The sequence below is a fragment of the Sarcophilus harrisii genome, chromosome 1 (genome assembly GCF_902635505.1).
Source record: "Sarcophilus harrisii chromosome 1, mSarHar1.11, whole genome shotgun sequence".
Classification (NCBI taxonomy): Eukaryota; Metazoa; Chordata; class Mammalia; order Dasyuromorphia; family Dasyuridae; genus Sarcophilus; species Sarcophilus harrisii.
The window spans coordinates 581,709,324-581,727,892 of record NC_045426.1 but is presented as its reverse complement, the minus strand read 5'-3'; the positions used below and the strand labels follow the sequence as shown (position 1 = coordinate 581,727,892).

Genomic DNA, 18,569 nt, shown 5'->3' with positions numbered 1-18,569 from the left:
ACAGTTCAAATAATCTTGTGATGGAGAGACATATCTGCATCCAGAAAGAGAACTGTTAGGCCTGAGTGTAGATTACAACATAGTATTGTCACCTTTTTTGTTGTTTGCATTTTGTTTTCTCATTTTTTTCTTTTTGAGCTGATTTTTCTTGTGCAGAATGATAATTGTGAAAATTTGTATGGAAGAATTGCCCATGTTTAACATAATGTTGAATTACTTGCCATCTAGGGGAGGGAGTAGGGGAAAGGAGAAAAAGTTTCAGAATACAAGGTTTTGCAACAGTGAATGTTGAAAAGTATGCATGTGTTTTGAAAATAAAAAGCTTTATTAAAAAAAAAAAAAGCTATATGGCCCTTAAGATTTGGAGACAACTAAGTGGTTTTATGATTAACCTTTTTCAACTTATGCCTTTTAACATTTACTAGCTGTGGAATCTTATGCAAGTCCCCGTTTCCTCAACTGTAAAATGAGAGAGGTTGAGTTTGATGATCTCTTAAGTCCTTTCCAGTTCTAAAATCTATTACCTTCCTGTTCTTTAATTTTGCATCTTATATGTATATAATACACAATGCATATATTGATGTGAAATTAAGACCAAGATTAAGTGTGTAGGGAGGGATATGTAATCTAAATTCTGAGTGGGTTTGTACATGTGTGCTATGTGTACATGTGCCGTGTAGATTTTAAATGTCTACATAGGTTTGTCTAACCAAATAAAGGCAGTTGTCTCTTAGAAGGTAAATAAGACCCGAGTTCTAAACTATCTCTGAAGAATGGAGGAAAGGCACGGAGGAAAGCACCACCACCAGCAGGCTGGCTGAAGGAAAGGAAGGAGTAGATAGTATCTTGAGCCTGGGAACTTTTTTCTCATCTCCAAGAAAGGTATAGGACTAGATTTAGAATATTTGCCACTCTAAATATTGCTGGTCTAAGAATATATATAGTTTTTGGTATTCAAAACAAAAGCCATTCTCTCAGTAGCTCTTTAAGGATTTAGCTTGTAAGTGAAATGAGCAGAACTAGGAGATTATTGTACGGGGCAACAGCAAGATTATACCATGATCGATTCTGATAGACAACAGTGAGACTATCTCAACCGTGGGACAATCTAGGCCAGTTCCAATGATCTTGTGATTATGAGAACCATCTACACTCAGAGAGAGCAGATCGTGGGAACTGCGTGTGGATTACAACATGCCATTTTCACTTCTGCTTCTTGAATTTTTCTTTTTTTTCCTTTTTGATCTGATTTTCTTGTGCCACAAGATTATCGTATAAATATGTATGCCTATATTGGATTTACATATAAATTTACCATGTTTAACATATATTGGATTGCTTGCCATGTTGGGGGGGGGGAAATGGGGAAAATTTTAACAGTTTTGCAGTTTTTGCACATGTTTTGAAAATAAAAAAGCTTCAATAAAAATATGTAAAAAAAAGAAAAAAAATTATGGTTTCCACAAAACAAACAAGGATTAGCTCGATCCTTTTCTACTATTTATTGATCATGCCTATAGTTTTGGAGGAAAAACGAAATTAAACCTATTTGGAGGACTTTGAAAGAGTGGAATGATAGGATCGCATCATCCCGTACAAGTCAACTTCATGTTATCGGCATTCTCTCGAAGTTATTTTGTATTATTTTGCATTTACTTTCATGTGTACATGTTGTATTTGGCAGTATCACGTCTTTGGGAGCTGGGACTTGGAAGCCTGACGATGAGTAGGACGGACCTTAGAGACAACGCAATCAAAGTCCAATCCCTTCATTCTACATACAGGACGCCTAAATTTTGACTTAGTGACTGCTCAAGGTCAGGCGGTAATCGCCTAACTAGGGAGTTGAACACCAGGTCTTCTGACTCCAGAGTTGGGGACCCATCGGAATTAGGCGTTGAGAAGGAACTCCCCACTCCCACCCCAGAGGAGGAGCACTGATTAAGCACCAGTTGGGCACAGCGTCAGCATTGAGGGATACCAAGAAAATGCAAAGACAAGTTCACAGCCTAAGGTGCACAGACAAACAAGAAAAAGAAAAATTATCGTTTCCACAAAACAAACAAGGATTAGCGCGATCCTTTTCTACTATTTATTGATCATGCCTATAGTTGTGGAGGAAAAACGAAATTAAACCTACTTGGAGGACTTTGAAAGAGTGGAATGATAGGATCGCGTCAGGAAAAAAAAATGGAGGTAGTTTCGGAAGAAAGGCATTGAGGGAGATTAAGGCATAAAGGTGGCGTAGAGAACCAACACAAAGAGCACTTAGGACGGGTTCAGCCAAAGCAGGCACGCAAGCCGCCACCTGAGAACTTGCTAAGTGTATTTCGGTGCCGTCCTCCGCATTGAGAACATTATTCTGCAGACTTCCCGGTCGGGCCGCCCGGACTCGCTCCCCCCGGCAGGCACTTGCCCCGCCGGGCTGCTTCCCGGATCCGAGGCGACCACAACCCACCTTTCGGGTGGCCGCCGGCGGCGGGCGGAAGACGCGGAGGCGGCTACGGCCGGGCTCCCCCTGGGGAGGCGTCAGATGCGCCGGCCCGGCTTCCAAACCAGCCGGCGGGGCGACGCGGGAGCTGCGGCAAGCAGGTCCGGGGGGGCCCTAACCTAAAACCCGGAAATCGGCAAAGAACACGCTAGGGAAGAAAGGACAAGAAAGGCAAGCGCCAGCCCCACGGTCCTTCCGCCGCGGCTGTCCGGCAGCAGCAGCAGCTCCCCAGGCGAAGTGGCGGAGGCAGACCAGGTGGGGCGAGGCTGCGGGAGGCAGGACTCGGCGGGGGAGGGGACAAAGGGGGGGGGCGACGCCTCCAGATGCCCCGCCGGCGAGCGGGAGCGTTAACGGCACTAACCGCTTCTCAGGACCGCGGGGGCGGGGGAGGGGGCGGGGAGGGTAGGGAGAGCAATGCAAGTGCCCCGCGAGAACGGGAAAGCGGCACCCCGGGCAACCGCCGCGTTCTCGAAGCTCCGCGGAAGCAGGCCGAGGGGGCGTGGCGCCGCCATGACGCAGCTGCGGGGCACGCGGGGCGGGGCGGAGGCGGAAGGTGGAGAATGGCAGTTGTCGGGAGGAGCCGCCGAGATCGGGCCGCGGAGGAGGAGTCCGGGAAACGGGCCGCCTGGACCCCTCCTCCATAGCCACCCCACTGCCCCATCAGAGAGGCGCCTCCGCCCGCCGGACCCCTCCCCCCTCACTTCCTCCTGCTGCCGCCGCCGCCGGGAGATGGGCCTGGCCGCCAGCAGACAGCGGTCCCCGGCCCTTGCCGCCGTCGCCGCCGCCGCACAGGAGTGGAAGGTACCGGGCCTCCGGGAGGGACGGGAGGAGAAGCAAAAGAAGGGCGTTCCTGGGATTGCGGCTCCCTCTCTGGAGCCGAGGCCGCGGCGCTTTCTCTCTCCGGGACGCCCCTAGAGCCGCAACCCTCGGGGCGGAGAGGCCGGGGAGCGCCGGGCCGGCCTTGGGGTTTTGTGTTGGGTTTTGTTTTTTCTGGGTCGGCCCTCCTCGGACCGGGCCGACGCCCTGCCGAACTGAGGGGAACCGCCCCGGGAGTCCAGTCCGCCCTCCCCGCCCGTGCTTTCCCGGGGGGTCAGCCCCGGCTGTATTGTGACGGGAAGGGGGGCAGCGTCTCCCCTTGAAGCACTTCCACCAATCTCCTGAAGAAGGGGAGACCTGAGCGGCGGCCGCCGCGGGGAGGCGGCGGGGGCGGAGCACATTCCTGGTGGGTGAAATCGGCTCTAACGGGACCGTTTCCCGGTCTCGGGCGTAAATTCCGGAGCCGGGCCACCCCTCTCCACTTCACTCCTCGCCCCCCGCCTGCGGGGGACCCCAGGGCAGGGTCAGAAGGGACATGTCCCCCCAGAGGGGGCTGCGGGGGGAGATGGCGGTGCTCACGGAGGTGTTCCACGGGAGTCCCCGCCTGTTGAGCCTTGCGAAGTAGGGCCCCTTCTTAAACATCATGCCTCTACCTTGGCGGTTCTCGTTTTTCCTGTCATTGCTTTCGTTTCCTTGCTCTATTGAGGGAAAAGACGCCAGTTCAGTAATTCTGGGATTCAGTCAATAGAGAGGAAGTCGTTTAGGCTATCTATATATGGGAGAAGTGTTTACTTTTCTCCATTGAGCTTCAGCGATGGAAATATGTAGGAAAGACGCCTTATTCGGTTTTTTCCCCACTTAGGGATTTCTCCTGTGTTCTACTACTGTTAACCCTTAAAAGTGTTGAAGTGCTCCCTTAGTTTTCAAACATGGATTTTTGATTGGGAATACATGTTGCAAATATTAGTAAGCAATAGAGAGGCGTAGTCAGTCATCCATCTGATCCCTTCTGGTTGTCTTAAATTGGTTGTGGAGGTTCTTCCCCAGGACGTTTTTCTGTGGAAAGTTACAAACTTATTTTTTGTCTTTAAGCATTCGTGTAAGATGTGCAGTCGTACTGCTGGTGTCCATTTACATTTTTTACTTTTGTGAACAAGAATACTGTAGAAGTTTTGTTCCCAACTTTTCCATTCGCTTATTAGGATCACAAATTGGGCTTTGCATTGCCTTGCAAAAAGTATAAACAGTACTGTATTTGGAAAAAACTCATGTCTAGCTGTTACTTCGAAATAAACACTATTAAACTATTCACTACTCTTTCTACACTATTGTTAAGCTATTCGCTACTCTTTCTATATGAAGTTTTGTTATTCAATACTTTGGAGCCAGAGTTGAATTAAAGTTTAAAGACATACCTATCTGTTTAAAAGGGGTTGGATAGAAATTGTCTTTATATTGAACTCATTTTCAAAAGTTTTTTTCTTTTTTAAAGAAAACTTATAGCTCCTTTTTAGAATTTTTTAAATGGTGAGCTTTTTTTTTTTTTGAAGATCTTTTTATGAATATGATAGAATGGGAAAGCTTGTTTAAAAAAAAAGAACAAAAAAATCTCACTTCTTGCAGAAAAACACTTCAGAAGAATGTAAGAATTCTTATGGTGATTAAATTGAAATACTTGCTTTCCTTTCCTTTTCTTTTTATTCGTCTACTCCCATTTAAACTTTGTTCTCTCCTCCTCAACCCATCCTGAATAGGAGATATTTTCTCTTTATAATTCCTGTTTGGATTTATCATGTGGATGAAATGTTTAAATTTTAAAATCATTGTATGGATTTATAAGGATTATGAAAATTGCTTAGTTTTTTAAAAAAACTCCTGTCAAAAAATCTTTACATTTGGAAATTGATATTACTGTCTGATAAATATTTCTGAATTTCATACTAGATTTCAGTCATATTAACTTTACCCCGTTACTTTTTTAAAAATAAGACTTGGATCTGGAACAGGCAAATTAAGTATCTGCTTTATTTTTGGTTGCTTCAGTTGGCCATTAATTTTAGTATAGTGGTAGGTAGTATTTTTTGTTTTACCGTGCATGGAAATATCTAGTATTAAAGGTTGTTTCCTGACTTTAATGCTGAATATGAGCATAGCAAATCAGTTAACTTTCGAATGGCTTTTCATTTTATTGAACAGGATTATGTTAGTTATTTACAGGAAAAAATATATAAAAAGAAATGTAGTTCATAAAATTCCAGTGTACTTTGTTGGAATCTTACAGTAACATTGTTGACAAGTCATCTCTCCCTTCTCCTTTCTGTGTGACTAAATATAAAGAATATAAAGTTTGTATTATAGAATTGCTGTATGAATTTGGATGAATTCATTTGAAGGAAACAGATTCTTAGGGTTTATATAATTAATTTTAATTCTGGTATTTCAAATATTTTTTGATTATGAAAATTTAGGTTTAACACTGAATGCCTGTTTTGCTTCTAATCACGTTTTGGTTTTGTAGCAAAGAATGTTGAGTTCAAAAAATTAATGTTGGTTCATTTTTCTTTGCTTTCCATAAAATTTGATAAACTATTTAAAAGGTTTCCTTCAAGTAGCTACCATGTTTTTGGTACTAGTCAGTAGACACTTAGCAAGTCTCAGTTGGATGAATAAGAATTCCATTTCTGCAGGCTATTTAAGAACATAGTGACTTTTGGAATATACTTTCATATATCTCTGAAGCCACTCAGAAAGACCTTTTCATTTGTCAAATGTACTCTGGTTTCCTCCAGACAAAGCATATGCTTTCATATCTTTAAGGTCTGTAGACAAAATTAGGCCACTTTGACTATAAGTAGAATAAACTAACCATTTCTGAATTTATCTTCAACAACATAATGCACTATGTTTTGCAAACTGCCAGGTCAAGCAGAAATACTTTAATAATTGACTACAAAAAGAGACTACTCTCATGTATGGAACACTTCAGTACTCAGAAGCTTTAGTTTGATTCTTGTTCAGCAAAATGTTAATCTGATTACTGATAAACCCTTCTCCATCACAGCTAAATTTTCCATACTTAATTAAGCTGATGATTTGGTGAAGGCTTTTTTCCCTATCAGAACCTAATTTCATCTTCATTATATTTATATTTTCAGTTTTAAGATGTCACTTCTTTGTTACCTGAAAGAAGATGCGCTAAGATCAAAACAATATACATGTATAACTACACCTGCACAGTTGAACACAGAAGGGATGATATTGCTTTGCTAAGTACATCTATCTATTCCAGATGGTGGTAGACTTCAACCAAAAAAGGTAATGAGATATTTTGAATACCTATCACCTTGGTTGTTTCACTCTCCTTTTGATAACTTCCATTTTTATATTTTCTGCATTTAAAGTATGAAAAACTTGTGACTTTTCAAGTATGTGGGTTTGCTTTCCCTAGCTTAGATAACCAAGGAATAATCAGTTTGTTCTCTTGATGGCAACAGTGTTCCTTCAGGATATGACATTGGCCTTGAAAGTGTTCTAGAAACCTCAGTGCTACTGATAACAATTACCTTTTGTATTAAAAAGCATTCACTGAACTATTAGCCAATTATAATTATTGTATGTATTTGGAGAAGCTTATATGGAAGAATTTGAGAAGCATAATTTGTATATTGATTTATCATGAAGCAAAAAGCTGCTCAGAAATTTATTTTGTTAATAGAATTATAGAATATTGGATCTCAAAGAAACATTAGGTCATGTTGCCTGAGCTCTTTGATTTAATAGATGGGAAGTTGAGAGCCAGAGAGATGAGCCAACTTATCTCTGGCCACATATAAACTTAGTAACAGAGCTGGAACTAAAGTCTAGAAATTCAGGCCCCCTTTTGGACCTAAAATCACACCAAATTGCTGTTTTTAGGTTCCCTCTTGTTAGAAAGACCCCTGGATTATAAATAGCCTGGCATTATGTTAAGAGCATTCAGAATGACTGACTGGGCAGAAGAGGCAGTCTGAAGGAGATAAGTCATAGGGAAGAAACATATGTGAGGAATGATATAAAAGGGAGTGAAGAGAAGTTAGGGAAGAGCAGTAGAAGAATCTTACAGCATTAGGCTTATAGATAAACACTGCTTTGTTATTTGTACAGTATTGAATCTCTACTTCTGCTTGTAAGATGTCACTAAGGTAGTGGATGTTTGTGTATTCCCAAAGGATGTCCCTTCGGATACCAAGTTACTACTCAGTTAACCTGGTTTTGAGGCTTCTTTTTATTCTTTGAAACTTCACTACCATTTCTTAGCTGCTTTCTCTTCTCTCTGTTCCTCTGGCTTTTTTTTTTTTTTCCATTAGTGAGTTTTTCCAAGCACCTCTGGGTGCTGAGGGAAGGCCCAGACAAACTATTTTTCTAGACCTTGTCACTATTCCCTTTTACATTCTGTGAGTGGACACCTCAACCTCTTCTTTTTCATCTCTTTTATGTATAGAATTCTCCCATAAGAATGTAAGCTGCTTAATGGAAGGGACTGCTTTTCTTTTTATTATTTTTTTTTTTTGTATCCAGCAACAGCATCACTCATTATTAACACACTACTTGATACATTTTTCTTGATTTGATTTGAATGTGACACATTTTGAAACACAGAAAAGTAGCAACACAAATACTTTAACTCTTGATAATTTTATTTTAAGATGTATTATAAAAATATGAAAGAATGTAAATAAGGCCAAATATTATGCAGTATTACTTGTATTGCACACAAGAACCAATTGCAGTTTGCAATAGGAATTCAGGATAGTTGTTTGTTTAAATAATCTGAGCATTGGTTTTTAACCATCTAGCCCAGAGATCTTATTTTGGCAGTCGAATAAAATCTATGAATCCCTTTTCAGAATGTTTCTTGCTTATGTTCATAATAGAAGAAAATAAGCAATTTTAACTATTGGTTAGTGAAAATAGATATTTTTACCCAGTAAGGTCACGGATCCCCTGAAATCTATCTTCAAACCCTAGTTTAAGAATTTCTGATTTAGCCTGATCTTTTCTAGTTGAAGAATTTGTGATAAGTAAGTAGTTTGTGGGGCTTTTTTAACTGAAACCTTAAAATTCAGAACCTTGGTGGGAAGAAAATTAAAACAGATCCATTTTCTACTTGCCTTTCTTGCCCCTAGATAAAGTACTATTTAAAGGTATGTAGTCCTGACATGAATGAAAATATCTCCCTTCTGAATCAAGGGTGCCATTTGAAAGATGAGCAGGTAAACTGGGGAACTGGGTGGTAAAATGATACATTATTCATCATATTGTATTACACACAATATAATACATATATGATAAATCTTCTGCTTACTGGGATTAACCCATGGTTAATGAGGAATAGATAGAACTTGAAGTCAGGAAGACCTGAATTCAAATCCAACCTCAAGACACTTCATACCTTGGGCAAGTCATAATCAGCTTTAGTTTCCACAGCACTTCTAGACCATGGTGTTATCATCTTCACTACCCACCTCTTAGCCCTCCACTTATATGTGGTCCTTATTTGAATGTAAATTCCCTAGAGTCAAGGACTGTTAAGTATGAACTTTTATATCTCCAGTGCCATCTAGCACAGAATAATGCCTAAGAAATGTTTCTCATATCTTTGGCCTCTCCTTAATGATTCCCTTCTGTTTATGCACATGCCTAGGTCTTCCCTTATCCTCAAAAAAACCATCCATCCCTATAAGCTATTGCCCTATATTCTCTTCTCCCTATTGTGTCTAAACTCCTTGAGAAGGCCATTGACAATAGTGATTTCTACTTTTCCTTTTTCCTCATGCTCTTAACTCTCTACATCCTGATTTCCTATCTCATCAACTGAAACTGCACTCCCCAAAGTTAGTACCTCAACTCCAAATATAATGGCATTTTCTCAGTCTTTACCATTCTTGACCTCTCTAGCTTTGATATTTTCAGTCACTCCCTTCCATACTTTCTTCTCCCTAGGTTTTCGTGACATTTCTGTTGAAATTCATTTCCTACCTGTCTTGACAGCTTTGACTCATTTTCCTTTGCTCGATCTTCATCCTCTAAACTGGGAGTCTCACAGGACTCTGCTTTGGCTGCTCTTCTTTTGTCCCTTTATATTATTTTGCTTGATAATCACATCAGCACCCATGGGTTAAATTATCTTCTATTTGTTGATGATTCTTAAACGTTTTCCATCCCAACTTCTCTGCTGAACTCCATTCTCATGTCTCTTAATTGCCTCTTATTTTAGGTATCTTGAATTTGTATTTCTTAGACATCTTAAAACTCAGTATATCCAAAAGTGAACTCATTCTTTCTCTCCCAAATTCTCTTTTTCTGTCTGATGTCTCTATTACTATCTCTTTCTCTAATTATGTCTTTACTATTTCTAGTTTCTCTGTTAATATCCTCTCAATCACTTATGCTTGCAAACTACCTTGGTTCCTCATTCCCCACCCCACCCCCCCCTTCCAGTCTATTGCTAAAGCCTGCCAATTTTACCATCATAATATTTCTTGTATGTGCCCCTTCTTTGATATTAAAATCATTCTGAGGTTCAGGTCCTCCTCATTTCATGCTTTGACTACTGGCAAATATTGGTTGATGTGCTGTAAGTCTCTGGTCCAGTCCAATTTCCATTTAGCTGCTAAAGAGGTCTTTGGTTGAACCCTTTCACACTTATACTTTCTTCTTTCCACCGGATAAGAGTTAGTAAATTCCAGTGGCTCCCTTTTTAGCATTCAGAGACTTTCTACCTATCCTTCCACTTTATGATCCTCTCTCCCTCTTTCCCCTCCACCCCCACATTCAGCTTTCTAATGGGCTCTGTCCTGTTACTTGAATACGACAGTTCATCATCTTCCTGACATAAGCATTTTCAGTGACTACTTCGTGCCTGGGATATTCTCCTTATTTCCACCTCTTAGATTCTCTGACTTCCTTCAAGTTCCAACTAAAATCCTATCAGGAAACTCCCCTTAATTTTGATGCTAGAGGTTCATTATTTCAACTTTATCCTTTACATAATTATTACATAGCTTTTTGTAGGTTGTCTCTTGAAGTACATGACTATGTGTTCCTCTGGTCAGAGACTGTCTTTTCTTTTTCTTTGTAATACTTAACAAAGTTCTTGGCACATAACAGGCACTTACTAAGTCTGTATTGACTGATTCTCAGGTCACTTTCAATTCCAAATCTGTGAGCCTATCATCTATGCCAGCATCAAATAGTCTGCTTTAAAAGGGATTGGACTAAAGGAAAACCATTGTGTTCCTGAAAGAAGCTAGGACTATTAAATTAAAAGCTGAATAAACATAATATGGCATTACCATCTTAATCATCCTAATTTTTGTCCTAATATTCTTGACACCCAGTATAATGTCTGGCATATAGTGTATGCTTAATAGATGTTTATTGATCCTTAACAGACTTTTCACCTATTCTGTGCAAAGCACTGTGCTAAGCTCTAGACATATAGAGAAGGATCTTTGCCTTTGTGAACTTCTTATAGTATTGTTAGAATATAAGTGCTAGACGGATGGAAAAATTCAGAAAGAATCCTAGTGAGCTTCAGCATTTAAGGGAGGGTTTTGTGGTGGTGGTAGTGATTTTTTGTTTTGTTTTGTTTTTATTTTTTGGAGAACAGGAGATTTTATCTAGCTGTTGAAGGTTGGTTAGGATTTAGATAAGCTGAAGGAAGGAAAGACTAGAACAGAGCCGGGGACTAGACTAGAGTAAATACCATGTGCTGAGAACATAATTAGTCCAGGCTTAGTAGAACATAGAAGTTGGGATTCATTTGAAAAGGATTTAAAATGCTATAGAAGTTAGCATTTTATCCTAAAGAAAATAGGGAACAACTTGAAATTTCTTGAGTAGATAGTAACATTGCTACTCATGTTTTAGAAATTCAATTTGTAAGGTGTTTGTGGAGGATGGATTGGACAAGGGAGAGATTGGAGGCAGGTAGACCAATTAGGACGTTATTGTAAGACATGATGAAAATTGAACTTAAGAAGTCTTTGAAAGGGATAGATAGATAATTTGGATGTAGAATTAACTGATTAAACTGGTAATTGCTGGAGTGGGATGGAGGGAAGGCAGATGTAATGAGGAAGAGTGAAGAATTAATTAATTAACTCCTAAGATTGTAAATATTAGTAAATATCTCCGATGGTTGCGCCTTTTATAATATAATAATGGGGAAGATCAGAAAAAATGAAGGTTCTTTTTTGGATTTGTTGAATTTGAAATCTATGAGACATTTAAGTAATGAAATTCAGCAAACAAGGATGCATGAGATAAGGTTTGAATGTGTCTATTTAGGCATCAAAACATCCTCAGATGTAGTCACCTCAATATCCTGGTTTCCTTCTTTTAGATATTTGGCAGTATTCTTCTAAAAGCTATTCTTTGTATTTACAAAATATTAAGCAATCAGTATTAGTGTACTTTTTAGACTATTCTTATTGAGTTGCTGTTTAATACAATTGATATTTTAAAATTCTATATATTAGACTTCATTAATTTGTATGCAATTTAGGTAGGATTAATTTGTATGTATGATATTACTGTTCTGTCACAGAGTGCTTTTATATTTTCTAGTAAAGCTGGATTTCTGACTCTAGAAGTTTACTTTTTCCTTCTTTATCCAGTTTGTCATCTTTAGAGATCTGACTGTGCCATAACTTTTACTTCTTTCTGGAGGAGTTGCTGATTGGAAGCTTATTGTGCTGCTGATGTAAACTAGGTTATGGAATAATATAGAGTTCTAATTGGATAGGAAAAGTTACATTTTTCTGGTTTCAGGAATAGTTTTAAGTATTTATTGTGTGAGCTTCCCCAAAAAGCTTAGCCTCCTGAATCCCTTTGAACTTAGCCTGGTTCTCAAATCAATTTCCAGTTCTTTTATTGGTAGTTTTTCTAGTTTTCAGGACCTTGTTAGACCTTATATTCTGAGACTTTGGTGTTTTGAGTTCGGGGTTACTCCCAAGAAATGGTTTGAAAACATCTGAGGGGAATACTTTAGTGGAAGATATAATTATAATAGTAACCAGTTTTCCTTTCTTGAAGTCTCTCTTCAGTCTATCTCCCACACCATCGCCGCAATTATTTTCCTTAAGCACAGATCTAAACATGTCACTTGCCTCCTGAATCAATGCCATTGCTTTCATATTGCTTCTAGAATAAAATATAAATTCCTCCTTTTAAAACTTTGCCCCATCCTTTCTTTCCAGCATCATTATATATTATTGCTTCTTCCACACTGCAGTCTAAATTGACCTTTGCATACCTTCTATTCCTGTTCCTTTGTACTGTCGTGCCTAGAATGTACCATTTCCTCACTTCTCTACTTCATAGAATTGTGCAACTTAAGCACTTCCTTCTTTATGAAGACATTCCAAATACCCACAAATGCTATTTAACCACTTTATATTCATTCTATATGTTGCCCTAGTTTGAATTTAAGCTCTGAGTAGGGATTGCTTTGTTCATGGCATTTGTATCTCTTATCAATCTAGCACAGTTCCTAACATATTTGTTTAGTCATTCAGACACATCTGACTCTATGTGACCTCGTGGACTTTTTAATGTTCCACTAGGGTTTTTTTGGTAGTTAGAAAAAACCTGAGCATTTCTAATACCCCTGATTCACAAAGCAAAGGGGGGGGGGGGGGGAAGGGAGGGATTTGCAGGTTTAAAATGAGAGAATGAGATTGGTAGTATTCCATGCTTGATTTTTTGGTACCACTTGGGAACAGAGATCCCTAAAAATACAAAATTAAATAATCCAGGCCTTTTTTAGCTTCCAAATATTTTTTAATTAATTTTTTAAAATTTGGATGCATCAAATACATTTTAATTTTTAAAATTTTAAAATTTATTGATATAACTTATTTTGATACAAATTGCCTATAAATAACCAAGCAAATTGCCTTAAAAGAAATATTCCCTGAAAGTATTTGTTTTCACTATTGTTAATAAAAAGGGAAATGTCTTGTAATTTTGACAATGCTATTTGTTGATTGTTGCATTTGAACAGTGGAATTTATTTTGAGTTTTTATTTTTTAAATTTTTGGCAGCTGTTAATTTTGTTTACATTATTATAATAATTATGTATATTATTCCATTTAATGTTTTTTTATAATTGTCTCTTGACACAAATCTTCCTATAAACTTCTTTGAATTCTTCATGGCATACTCATATTAGATTACATAATAATGCTCATACACTTTTCTAGTTGTACATGTATTTTGTTTCCAAATTTTAAAGTAATGTCACTATGAACATTTTAAGCAAATCTATCTTCTTTCTAGGAACTTCCTTGGAATTTAGCATCCGTTTATAGAATCTCCAGGTTAGACAATAGGGACAATCCAATGAAGTTTCACAGTTCCATTGATGGTAAATTAGCATGTCAATTTTCCCACATCTTTTGGGAAAATGAGCATGCCTATCTTAAAACATTTTTTGTTGTTTGATAAATTTGAGGTGTAGGATCTCTTGGCTCTTCTAATTTGCATTTCTCAATTACTAGTGGTTTTGAACATTTTTGTCAGGTGGTTATTGATTGTATTCTTTGGAAAACTGTTCCTATGCTTTGGGAATGGTAATTTCTTTTAAGTACATTTTACTTATGTATTTTGTCTTTATAATCACAGGCATGTTTCAACACCCATTTCAGAAAGTATTTTCTCTTGTGATAAAAAAAAAAACAAGCAAAACTTCAGATATTGCCATAAGCAATGATGCATACAATATGTGTTCTGGAGTGCCCTACCTTTCTGCTTTGAGGGAGATTTGTTTGCTTCTCAGCCTTTGTTAAGTTTTCTGTTATTCACAATTCATCTTCCTTTTATCCATATTTTCCTTAATATTGTTTTAAGTAGTTAATCAATAACATTAATTGAGCACCTACTGTATGCCAAGCAGATACAGAAAAAGTTAAAAAGAGTCCTTGCTCTCAAGAAGTTCACAATCTAATGGAGAAGACAACTTCATAAACAATTGTATACAGACAAGTTATTTACAGATTAATTGGAGATACCAGCAGAGGAAAGATACTACATTTAAAGGGATTTAAGGAAAGCTTCCTCTAGTCTGGGACTTTAGCTAGGACTTAAAAGGAAGCCAGTGAATCTCAGAGGTAGAGATAAAGGGAGGGGGGGAGGTATTACAGGAATGAGGAACAGCTAATGAAAATGCTCAATCAGAAGATAGTTTATCTTGTTCAGGAAGCAGCAAGAAGACCATCGTCACTGGAAAGAGGAAAATATGTGTATGTATTAGAGATTCGGGGTGGGAGAAGCATAAGCATAAGGAGACTAGAAAGGAGGGGTGGAGGGCAGATTATGAAAGTCTTTGAATGCTAAACAAGATCTTATATTTGATTCTGGGGGCTGTTTGGGGGCCACTGAAATTTATTGAATGGAATTAGCTTTTGGAAATGGGAATCTGAAAAGATTAGAGAGGTTAGGACTGGATAGATCTGAAAATTGTCAGCATAGAGAGAATAGAGATAATCAAGTGAAAAAGTATAGAAGAAGAGAGAGAGCATAGGATAGGAGATCTAGTAAAGGAAAGTTGAGTTAAAGCACCAGAAAGATAGAAGAACCACAGTAGAATAGTGTCATGGAAACCTAGAAAGAAGACAATATCAAAAGGATATACTATTAATTAAAAAAGCTATTCTCCCAATCAGTAGATATCTACTTAATTTCCAGTTCTTTTGTATACCACAAAGAATACTAGATTTAATTGTTTAATAATTGGGCCTATGTTTTCTGTCTTTGACTTTTTGAGAAATATATACCCAGTAGTGGAATAAATAAGCAGATTAGAGGGCTTGGAAAATTTTGGTCACTTTTCTTATATACTTCCAAACTATTTTCTTGTATTTTTGGATCATTTCACAACTTCCACCTATAGTAGAATCACCTTCCTGTGGTTAGTTCCTCCATCATTGTCATTTCCCATAGTTTTTGTATTTTCCAGTTTGCCTAGTAATCTCTTAAATAAGGTAATAAATCCGTTTATTATGCTCTACTAAAAATTGTCAGATAATTAACACATTACTATTATGATATTTATCTAGAGAAAGAGTCACAGAGACTTGGAGACCAGCAGACAAAAGTCTCATTTCATATTTTAAAAAAAACTGTTTAAATCTTAAAATAAAAGGGGGGAGGATCACTGAAAACTGAACCAACACTATCTTGACTGATCAGTAGGCTTAAAAAGCTATGGTTACACTCCATTCTCAGGGTGAGAGGGTTCAAAAAAAGAACAACTGAAATTATTTGGGGAATGGAATAACTACCAAATAGATGAATTAAAATTGCCAAAGCCTAAAATATGATTAAATAGGTATATGATTAAATATGTAGAAGGATGAAGTCATGGTCAGGTAACATAGATCTGTTTACCAAATCCAAGTGCATTGGAACTTGGAACTTGGACATTGGACTGAGTTCCAGGCATGGAATTGATTGACTCTGGGAAAGTTAATAAAAACTTCTGTTGACTTTTAAAGCCTTTTATAATCTGACTCCTTACTAAACTCCTCCACTTATATTGGCTGACTAGTTATTCTTCACACATGATACTCCATGACCATTCTCCATGCCATTTCTCTGGATGTCTGTCATATCTCACCCTCCTTATTTTTGCCTCCTGGTTGCCTTGGCTTCAGGACTTAGCTCAAATTCCTCTTTCTCTAGAAGACATTTCCCAGTCCTCCCAATTGCTGATGCTTTCCCTTTAAGGTTTGCCTTACATTTATATTGTAAATCTCTTTTATGTACATAGTTATTTGCATGTTGTCTCCCCTCCTTAGAATTTGCACTTCTTCAGAGAAAGCACCATCATTTTGCTTTCCTTCTAGGCACAGTGCCTAGTACATCATAAGTGTGCACGCATAAATTCTTGTTCACTAACTGATCATTGATTTTATTGGAAAAACTGTCAGTGTTTTTTCATTACAAATAATGCTTACTTTTTGGTTTTAGGAAAAATGCTTTTTATCAGATTAAGGGGAAAGATTTTTTTTAAATGCTTTTTAGGGCTTTTAACATAAATGAGTGCAATTTTTACAAATGCCTTCTCTGTATCTGTTTGTGTTACTTCCATGCTAATTTTTTTTTTCTGAGAAATAGTTTAGTTAAGATTCCTACCTTTGAAGTCAGGAAGTAATCCTTGATTTAAATCCTTCCTCCCACACATAATGTGTGACTTAACTTTTCAGTGTTCCCAGGGAGTTCACCCTGGGAGTTGCTCATAATAATAAAATCACAGGTCTAAAATTTAAAAGTTTCCTAATATTTGGGCTAACCTTATGTTCTTGATGTGAATGAATGAAAAATAAATACGTGGCATTATATAAATGTTACATATCAATATTTCATGTATATTTAGATGTAGTAATTATTTTTGCATATATAAAAAGATATCAGTCTTGGTGTGAGAAAGGTGAAGTCTAGCATAAATTCCCCTTTCCCCTCCCCCTCCAGGCATTTAGGGTTAAATGACTTGCCCAGGGTCATTCTGCTAGGAAGTGTTAAGTGTCTGAGATCAGATTTGAACTTAGGTTCTCCTGATTTCAGGACTGATGCTCTATCCACTGCCCCACCTAGCTGCCCCTTTAGCATAAATTTAACTTGATCTTAATGAATACTTAGAATATATTGTTCTAGTCTTTTTGCCAGCCTTTTGTTGAAAAATTTTGCATCAGTATTTGTTAGTTATTGATCTTGTGAGTCTTTTTCTCTGTTTTATTTCTTCTTAGTTTGGGAATTGAGATTGTATTTGACTCAGAATTTTCGATATGGTATCTGTGAAATTAACAATTTTTTTTTAAATAACTATAAACTTTTCTGCTTTTTAATACCAGTATTCTTTTGACACTGTATGGCTACTAGATTCTGAATTGTAATTTTCCAAATGACTGAAAATGACTATCAGCCGCAGAAAGGAAAAGATGTAAGATTGAGTGTGAGTGGGTTGCAGCATATTACAGACAAGGAGGAGAAATGGAATAAAAGATCAAAAAAAAGAAATGTATAATGGAAAAGATAGGCTGGTCATATGGTAAGAGGAAAGGATAACTGGTGAAGAAGTACTTTGGTATTCTCAGCATTACAAGAAAATGCTGAAAACCCCTAAAAACATTGGATAGCTACTCTTAAGACATACTGGTGACATGACTTGGACAAGATTTGCACGTGCATAATTAGTTTAGAAACTGCATCATTTTATCACTACTCTTAGATTGGCTAACATGACAGAAAAAGATAATGACGGATGTTGGAGGGGATGTGGGAAAAATGGGACACTGATATGAGGTTGGTGGAATTGTGAACAAATCGATCCATTCTGGAGAGCAATTTGGAACTATGCCCAAAGAGTTATCAAACTGTGCATACCTTTTGACCCAGCAGTGTTTCTACTGGGCTTATATCCCAAAGAGATCTTAAAGGAGGGAAAGAGACCTGTATGTGCAAGAATATTTTTGGCAGCTTTTTTGGAGTAGTAAGAAACTGGAAACTGGGTGGATGTCCATCAACAGGAGAATGGCTGAATAAGTTGTGGTATATGAATGTTATGGAATATTATTTTTCTGTAAGAAACATTGACCAGGATAATTTCAGAGAGGCCTCGAGAGACTGACATGAAGTAATGCTAAATGAAATGAGCAGAACCAGGAGATTAGAGGGGGATTTTGGAACACAAGGTTTGCAAGGATTAATGTCAAAGAATTATCCATGCATATGTTTTGAAAAATAAAAGGCTTTAATAATAATAATAAAAAACTTTATCATTTGAGATAATCCATGTAAATGTCATCACAAAATCTCTTTTGAGCATTTGAGGGCTTGTTTGTTCGTTTGATTTTGTGTGCTAGAGCACATGATCAATTTTAAAGTCCCACCAGAACCTAAGAATATAGATACATAGCTTATCTATTTATTCTCTGAAATTTCCATTCAGAAGGCTTCTCTTATTAAAATCCAAGGGGATTTTTTTCAGCATTTTATTCAAGCCTTTAATTTCTTTATTTTTTTTAATTTGTTCTGACAAATGTTAAATCTAATTCAGTTTTCCTTTAAAAACTTTATTGTCCTGATATTTTGTCCATAGTTATTTAATATTGATGTTGTTTCATTTTGATAAATATAGTACTTTTAATTGTAATATAGTTTTCCTGTTTGCTTTTGCTTTATCTCAATCATTATGTCAACTCCTGTTGAATCTTAAGT

The 18,569-nt window shown here is 37.7% G+C and overlaps 1 protein-coding gene across 6 annotated transcripts in view; it reads left to right on the top strand.

Annotated features, from left to right (window-relative positions):
* Window positions 1–2,534: 2,534 nt before the first annotated feature.
* Window positions 2,535–18,569, top strand: part of RNF19A (ring finger protein 19A, RBR E3 ubiquitin protein ligase) — a 56,507-nt gene continuing 40,472 nt past the window's right edge. For 2 of the 6 annotated variants that reach the window (XM_031947055.1, XM_031947054.1), the window contains exons 1-2: window positions 3,037–3,292; window positions 6,463–6,622. The gene's annotated coding sequence lies outside the window, so the exon portion shown is untranslated. Of the gene's footprint in view, window positions 2,747–3,036; window positions 3,293–3,319; window positions 3,714–6,462; window positions 6,623–18,569 lie in introns of those variants that run through there. The other 4 variants (XM_012541749.3, XM_031947056.1, XM_031947057.1 and 1 more) reach the window with 3 other exon arrangements.